Source organism: Vicugna pacos, chromosome 8 (assembly GCF_048564905.1).
Source record: "Vicugna pacos chromosome 8, VicPac4, whole genome shotgun sequence".
In the NCBI taxonomy this organism is placed as follows: domain Eukaryota; kingdom Metazoa; phylum Chordata; class Mammalia; order Artiodactyla; family Camelidae; genus Vicugna; species Vicugna pacos.
This window is the reverse complement of record NC_132994.1, coordinates 31,833,567-31,841,940: the sequence shown is the minus strand read 5'-3', so window position 1 is coordinate 31,841,940 and position 8,374 is coordinate 31,833,567. Positions and strand designations below refer to the sequence as shown.

Genomic DNA, 8,374 nt, shown 5'->3' with positions numbered 1-8,374 from the left:
TTTTATTTTGTGGAATTTTTATTATGGGTTATACATTTCCATACATTTAATGGGTCGCTATGTAAATGTATGTCTTACCACAGGCAAGCTTTTGTTTTCTCTGAGTTGATTCAGCAGTATATATTTATGAAGCATCTCTTATGTGCCAGCCACTGGGCAAAGTCTTGGGAATACAGTGATGAAAAAAATGGACATAGGCTCTTCCTTCATGGAGACTATGACCCAGGACAGAGGGTCTCACACTTGAGCGGCAGCAGAAATACCAGAAAGACTTAATAACACACAGATTGCTTCAGAGTCTCTCCTTCCTTAGGTCTGGGTGGGGCCTCAGAACATGCATTTCTAACATGTTCTCAGTGGATGGCTAAGGAGGCTGCTAGGGGACCACCTTAGACACTGGTCTAGTGGGCTACTTGAATAAATGCAAATAAATATGCATTGGAAAATTGTGGTGTTAGGAAGGAGAAGAGCAGAGAACAGAGAGACAGACAGACAGAAACCGGGAAACCTATTTTATATTGGATGGTCAGAGAAGGTGTCTGAGAGAATCGCTTTCAGGCAGCAGGAGCAGTACATCAGTGACCCAGGGGACCTGAGAGCATGAGCAAGACAGGGTTTGGAATGAGACTGGCAAGTAGGTTGAGGACTAGACCATGCAGGGTCTTTAGTCCAGTGATCTTCAGACTGGGATGTGTATTCCTGGAGACCGTGAAGACTTTATAAAGGGTGTGCAGGCACGTGTAGCGTTAAGAGCATTGTCTTCCTTTGTGCTCTGCTAGAAGGGATCTGCCCAAGGGCCAGTGTCTTGGTGCTCATTTAACTTTCCCACCTCTCTATGAATAAAAGCTTACCTATCTCCTATCTTGCTAGGGTATCTTGTCCTAGGGTGGAAAATCCTTTGGGGGACAAAACTAGTAATAACTCAAAATATTACTCAATAAAATAACTCAATAAAAAATACTCAAAAAACTTTGGTGTTAAAAGAAGTGGATGACTCTTATTATGGAATTAAGACAAAATCTGTTCTCAAGGCAATTGGTCTCCAGTTCTTGGCTTTCAACAAAGTTGAAGGAGGCCCTAAGTAAGCTGTCAGGAGGCAGGGCATTAAAAATAATTTTTGAGGGTGGAGTACTGTCATTTTGATATATAACTAGAAAGGAGATTCTAGCCATTAGTATCACTGCTGTAACAAAACTTTCCTTTCCTCTATTTATTTAGGTGGATAAAACAAGCACTTTCTCTTACTTCTATGACAGTGAAAAATTGGAAAAGAATTGACTCTGAACACTGCCATAGTTTACTGTTAAGAACTATCCAATCAGAGATACATGAATTAATTTGGTTAAGAAACAGTGTCACTGAATTCATTAAGAAATTCACTTTCAATACAATATATTTTATATATTTAATAATTATCTGCAAGATTTATACTATGACCAGCTCTTTATTTGTGATAAATGTAATATCTCTACCAACGAGAATTGTAGTTTTTGGGAGACATTTCAGTTATTCAGTTAGGTTCTTCGTAAGAAATTTAGAACACCAATCTGTGAGGATAAATTTCATTTGTGAGAGAAAAGTTCAGAACAGAGGTCACCCTGGAGCTGAGGAACGGCTGTGAGTTTTCGGCAGCATTGGAGCCCACAGCTCTCGGATTGACCCTGTGCTGCTCTGTGGGCTCAGATTTCCCTGTCCCTGTGTCGAAGTGCTCACCTTCCTGGTATCTGGGCTTTCCCAAGCTGCTTCTTCCTGAAGTAAGCCTCAGGGAGATGTTCTGGGATTTCCACACCACTCATATCCATTTTGGTGGAGGTGGTGATGACAAATTTCTGGTGTGTTTCAGCAGAGGAACTCGACTGAGGATGAGAGGTCCAGTCACAAGCAGCAAGCTTCTGCCCAGCTGCTTCAGGAAAACCACCGTTTAGCCTCTGCAGCACCCAGTGAGGATGCTCGGAGTGGCTCTGGGAGTGATGCCAGCTGGCAGCTTCCTCACATCTGACAGAAGGGCTTTCTCCTACGGCCCAAGAGCTTCCACGGCACACCTTCAGTAGAAGAGTCTGCAGGCGTCCTGCAGAGCATGATCGCCTGGGTCTCACCACCTCTGTCACCACCAACTGGTTTGGTGTCAGCAGCAAGAGATTTCTCCTTCTTTTTCTTTGCAACCTTAAATATAGGTGCTGACTACTTCTTCTTGTACATGGCCTTGCTGGAACACACAGCAGGTGGGGAAAAGCTGCCAATTCCTCTGACTAGGATGGGGCTTTGGTTGTGGTGAGGTTTCCCCTTCTGAGGTGCTTTGGTCTTGAGGTTTCTCTTCTGGACCTTGCCCTGGCATCAGCCTTCTTGGCTTCAGGTTTCTTCTGTTATCCAGCTTCTTAGCTTTTTCACCCATCATCTTGCAAGATGGGAAAGAGCCAGAGTAGTATTTTTTTTCAGAATAGTATTTTTTTTTAACACTTAGAACATTATGGCCATAGGGAAAAAGTTTTTAAAATTTCTCTCTAGCTCTGTCTCCAATCTATAGAACAAAAAGACTTTGAAGCAGAAAAATATATAAGGATAACTCTCTGCTGCAAGTAAAATGGAAGTATGAGTTGAAGGAGAAAGTGAATTGTCCTCAGATACTGAAGGAGTACTCCCTGGCTGTCTGAAGAAGAGGACTAGACTCTTGGAGATGTGGGGAGGGGGTTTCTGGAGAAGAGAGGATTAGCCCCGGGAAGAGCAGAGACAAGAAAAGGGCTCCCAGGGCTGGGAGTGAGAGGTCTGGGGCATGAGGGCTCCCATTTTTGTCTTGACTTTCACTCTGCTTCTTGAATTTTGAGTAGGTAAAGCTGCTCCCTTCTACTGACTCCCTCTTTCCCTCTCTCTTGCTTCTTCTCCCTTCCCTTCATACGACAGATCTCTCCTTCATTCTCCTTCTGCCTCCTTGACCACTCAACAGGTCAAGTGGGTGTGGGATTGGGGTGAGCATCAGGGAGAGTGAGATAAAGAAGAAACATGGTCATATTATGGTTACATGCCCATAGATGGGGTTAAGTTTGTGCGGGGTCTTATTTGTGGGGGAGTGAGAAAGATGATTGCAAGGATGAAGCCATAACATGTCTGTTTTTCTTTTTCCCCCCACTTCAAGCCCTAGGATGGGTTCCTGGCTATAGAGGCTTTTCCAGGGAAAAGAGAATCACATTCTATAGTATATGTGATTACAAAAGATTTCATTATCAACTTAACATGGTGAAAATACTCTCTACTGATTTGGGTTCAGCATCCTTCAGTGAGAGAGGACAGCTACTCTTCCCCTTGGTTTGGGCAAGTGGTGTAACCATGCTGGCCTCTGCTCCCTTCTAGAGGTGGGAAGGTAGTCTCTTTAGCAAAGGGAGCTAGGGTAGCAGAAAGCCATCTGGACTGAGAATCAGGAAGTTGGATTCAGGCCATGCTCTGCCACGTTTGTTCTGTGACCTTGGGAAAAAACATCTTGACTCTCAGTGACCAGTTTGTAAAGGAAGACATCGAATAAAGTGAACTGTGCATTTTCTCCCTACTCCGAAATTATTATTTATGAGTAGTGAGACTTAGAAAGAGTTTACAAAGGCCCAGGAACTTCTGTTTTTCTTCATCTTCCCTTGATGAGAAAAATTACAGTGAACTTTCAGTTCATTGTCTTAAAAAAATAAAGGAAAAAAGGCATCTTTTCTTTTCTTTTTGGGAAACATCAAGATTTGCTCTGCCCTCTAATAGTCTCCTGGATAGAATTTTCCATCTGAGCACAAAGCAGCTCAACCCGGTTTCAACTAATCCCTTCTCTGTATACCCCTAATTTAACAAGAGGAACTAGAAGAGTCAGACAGTGTGTGGGAAGACTGGAGAAAATAAGGAAGGTATAGAAACCACTAAAGATGGAGATAAGTTAAACATTCTGGCAAATTATCACCGTGTATTGCTGGCACTCAACGGTTAGGCATTTGGGAAGGTAGTTAAGAGAGGCTCTCAGTGCTTCATCTAATTGCAAGCAGCTGTCGATTAGTGGAACTTGACCAACTGTTTTTAATTCCATTCGGTGGTGATGAAGAGAATGAGACTTTTAAGGGAAACTGGCAGGGGCTGTGTGTGTGTGCGTGAAGTTGCTTACACTTTTTTTTTTTTTAGAGGTCACAGGGTGCAGTAACAACTACTAAGAGATGCTCTTTGAAACCATGGCAGGCTTTCATGATAATGATTTTCCTAAATTTTACCAGCCTTCCTTGAGCTTTTGGCTGGAGGCAAACTTCTCTGTTATCCAAATTCTGGAATGATTTTTCTTGGGGAGTGATTCACCCGCCAATGGTGAGTGACTGAATGGCTTGTGCCAATACAGAAGCAATTGTTCAGCGCGGGCAGTAAATCTCCAATGAGAGGTAATCGTGCCAGTTAAGAGTCTTCTCCTTAGGAATGTTTCATTTCACTTTTTGGATTAGAAAATAGGAAAAATAAGAAAGTGGAAAATTTTAGCTGATTTCCTGCAGTTAATAAGCCTGCTACAAATTATCTACATTTGAGAGTTTTCTGGAAGGCAAAGTTTTGAGCAGCCCAGTCTAATCAGCAGGATCTCTCTCTTGATGTAATTTACTCTTCTATATTTTCTTTTTCTAATAAGAGTAGCAATCTTTTCTAATATCTATTTGCTTTCATTTCTGGACATACATTTAAAAAACAGTGATTTTAATGTTTCTGCATTGCAAACCAGAGACAGGCCACTTGACTGAAAGCAAGGCGTCTATGAAACCAAGAGGGCCTTGAAGTTCTACTAGTAGCTGTCTAATTGGTCTGAAAATGTGTCAAAGAAGGCAACTGGCAGAAACTCTCAGGGAGAAAGGGGCTACTCTCCTTCAGTGCCAATCACCATCCATTTCACATCCTGAATTTCAGTGCCCTGAAAGAGAAAGTCAATTCCCTAAATATGTACATGTGTGAAGATTTATCAACAAGGATATTCTTCACAGCATTGTTTACGATAGCACAAAATAAGTCACTTTAATAAGCATTATATATATTTAAATATGTATTTTAAATTCTGTGGTATGTGCATGTGTATGTAAAACCAAAGTCAAAAAAGAACAAAATGGAAATAGTAGCAATGGGATTCCAGGTGATTTTCATTTTCTTGTTTGTGGTTTTTTTCTGCGTTTCCTAAGTTTTCGCTAAAGAACATGAACTACTTTCACAACTGGGGAAAAAAAGTCATTTAAAATATATTTCCCCATATTTCCATTCTTATATCATAAAGGTTTTTATTCCACATCAGGATGAAGCTAAAGAAGAGATTCGCATCAGGCAAAGGAGAAAAAAACCAAAAAAGCAAAAAACAAAAAACCCAAGAGGGACAGCAGTCTATAAACACCTAATTGTGTTTCTCATCTCGTGCCTGTTGGAAGTGCTCACACTTGTTTTGACTCAGCCAGATAAGTCAGCTCCTCTAAAACAGTCACAATTTCCACCAGCTGTTTTGGATGTTTGAGGTTATGTTTTTGTTTTAGTGAACTTCACTGCCTATCCCTTGAGCTAGCTTATGAACAATTGTAAAGGAAGTCTTTGAGGCCGACTCAGAGGAAAGCTGCTAATCTCATGACATCCACAAGGATTTGAAAAGGCAGCTCCATCTGTGCCGTTTCTGTTTTTCTTCCACGGCAGGTCTCTTGATGTCAGAAAGATGGGCCACTTCTCGGGTCCGGTTGTTGGACGGAGCGTACGTGACCACAGCTGTGTCGTGATTCTGACAGACTCCTTAGGCGGCAACAGGCACGTTTAACCAAGAAGATGTGAATGACAGACCCTATGCCGGGTACACTTCTCACCCTTTTGTGGGTTCTATTTCCTGTGGAGTAATCCTATTCTGCGAGTTCAGGGTTGGGGAGCAAGCTGGCAGGAAGCTATTTGTCACCAAAAGCCACCAAAGGAGAGTGGCTGTCGTCTGCGCCTGAGATCTCTGAGAGTCTTCTTTGAGTTGGAAGCCAGGGGGTTCTCACTGCATGATGTGGCAGAGTTTCTGGAAACTGATTTGGAAGAGGAAGCTGACTTATGTGAGAGTCACCATCTCCGTTGTCATCCTCTGGCACCCCCTCCTCCATAATGGCTTTCTCAAAGGAAAGAAAAGTGGTGAAGCTTCTAGTGGGAGTTGGAATTTAATAAGAAATAGCCTGGAGTGGAGTGAAGGTTTACCTGACTTTGAAAGCTCACCTTTGTGGGTTATTTTCTATTTTGGTTTAGTATTCCTTCCAGTGTGCCTGTCTCCTTCTCCTTTTTTTTTTTTTTCATTTCATATTTGGATGCAGACAAATCCAACCCAAACTTGTTATTTTTCTTTTAAAGGCTGTTAGCAAGCAGTCACTTAATTGAGCACGTATAAGCCAGCCTCCTTGCATGACCATAAAGAAAGTGGTATAAAGAGCATATATTCAGGGAGCTCCCAGAGGAGAGAACGAAGGTAAATGAGCACTGATGAGACAAAGTGCTTTGCTGAAGTCTTGATTTGTTAGGAAAAAAAAAATTCATTCAGCAGAATCCCAAGGGGGCTGGCAAAGCTGTGGGCCTGGCAGTGCTGCCTATCTTGAGAGGAATACTAGAACAGATGGTTACCTAAGCATCCTAGACCAGAGCAATGCTGGGAGAGCTCCATCAGTCAAGACAGAAACTCGGCCCAGCTCAAGTGCTGGATTCAGATGATGTTATCAGGAGGGTATCGCTGTCAGTTCTTACCTGAGTCTTCACTTGTATTGGTGTCCTTCTCTGCCACCCTCTTCCAAAGGACCCAGACTTACCTCCTATTAGTCTGGCAATCCCAGAGAAAAACGAGGATCTCTCTCAACAGTTTCAACAGCTGTTTGGGCTGACTCTCATAGATCAACTTGTGTTTTGCCAGCACTGAACCAGTCCTTGGGGGTGTTTTGCCAGCGTTGAACCAGTCCTTGCGGCTTGCTCGCCATGCATACCTATCGGACAGACCTGTGTTTGGGGCTCTTGCCTGTGTCCACTGAGTGACTGTGGGTGGACACTTCCACCATGAGGCCCTTGATGTCCTTTTGCAGAAGTGTTATAATTTGAACTGTCATAAGTGATTCTAGTAGCCTTCAGTCTCAATACAGAGGGGACTGGAGTTTTGATTTGCTGGTTTCTTATTTCTCAGAAGCTCTCAAATCCCTATGCAAGTTGCCCCACTTCCTGCCCAGCAATGAGATCTTCCTTTCCAGGGGTTTAGCTGAGAGGGTGACTCAAATGTTTAGAGCAGTGGTTCTCAAGGTTGTGGTCCCCAGAACAGCAGCATCAGTATCACCTGGAAATTTGTTAGAAATGCAAATTCTCTGGCCCTATCCGAGACCTACTGAATCAGAAACTCTGGGGGTCAGGTTCAGACATCTGTGCTTTAACAAGTGGTCCAGGTGATTCTGATTCAAGTTTTGAAACCACTGATTCAGGAAGCAGTCCAATACAATCTTCTCTGGGAAGACTCTGAGTCCATCTAGACTTTTCTGCTTTATATTAGGCTTTATATTTAGGCTCCTGACACCAAAGGAAAGATCCTTTATTTCTTGATGTCCCTTGTTGGAAGTAAAAAGATTATTCTGTGCTTGGAGTAAGAGCCGTGCAGTGATCTGCAGCTGAGAATCCCTCAGTAGACTTCTGTTGGCCACACACCAGGGATGGAATGTTCCTGGAGATGTTGCAGCTGCCAGGTTCATCTTAGATGAAGGAACTTTGAAAATCTTTCTCATTCTCTGAGGGGACATTGTTTGGCGACCTAGCAAACTTTCGCTGCTGCTCAGAGAGTCTGCTAATCCCATATTTCGTGTAATCATTTAATAGTTCAACGTATATAATATTGGGCTGTGCGCTGGTTGAACAACTGTCCACAAAACAAAGATGCTTCCTGCCCTCATGTAGCTTAAGGTCTAATGGAAGATAAAGACATGGAAATAGACATTAACAGTAGAAGGGGAAAACACAGCGTGTTTGGGAGTTCACTGCGTGCCACCTAACACAGACTGGACTGGTCAAAGAAGACTTGTCAGGGAAAGTTTTGTCTAAACTGGGACCTGAAGGATGAACAGTCATTGTTTGATGTTGAAGAGGATGCCAGGCAGCATATTCAAAAGCCTGTAGTTGAGGGAGAACTTGGTAGGCTCATGGAACTAGAGATAACTCAGCATGGCTGGACTGTAAAGAGAGGCAATGGTGAGGGGTAAGAAGATGGGATGGACCAGATGATGCAGATCCTATCGACAAATCTGGACCTTATTCTAAGAGCAATAATAACCCATTGGGGTGCTTCAGGCTAAAGAAGTTAACAGATCAGATTTGTTCCAGAATGAGCGCTTGATAAACAAGATTATACTGTATAACACAG

The 8,374-nt window shown here is 42.8% G+C and overlaps 1 pseudogene; it reads right to left on the bottom strand.

Moving 5' to 3' along the window:
* Nucleotides 1–1,534: 1,534 nt before the first annotated feature.
* LOC102537772 (large ribosomal subunit protein eL6 pseudogene) lies at nucleotides 1,535–2,395 on the bottom strand (annotated as a pseudogene).
* Nucleotides 2,396–8,374: the final 5,979 nt, after the last annotated feature.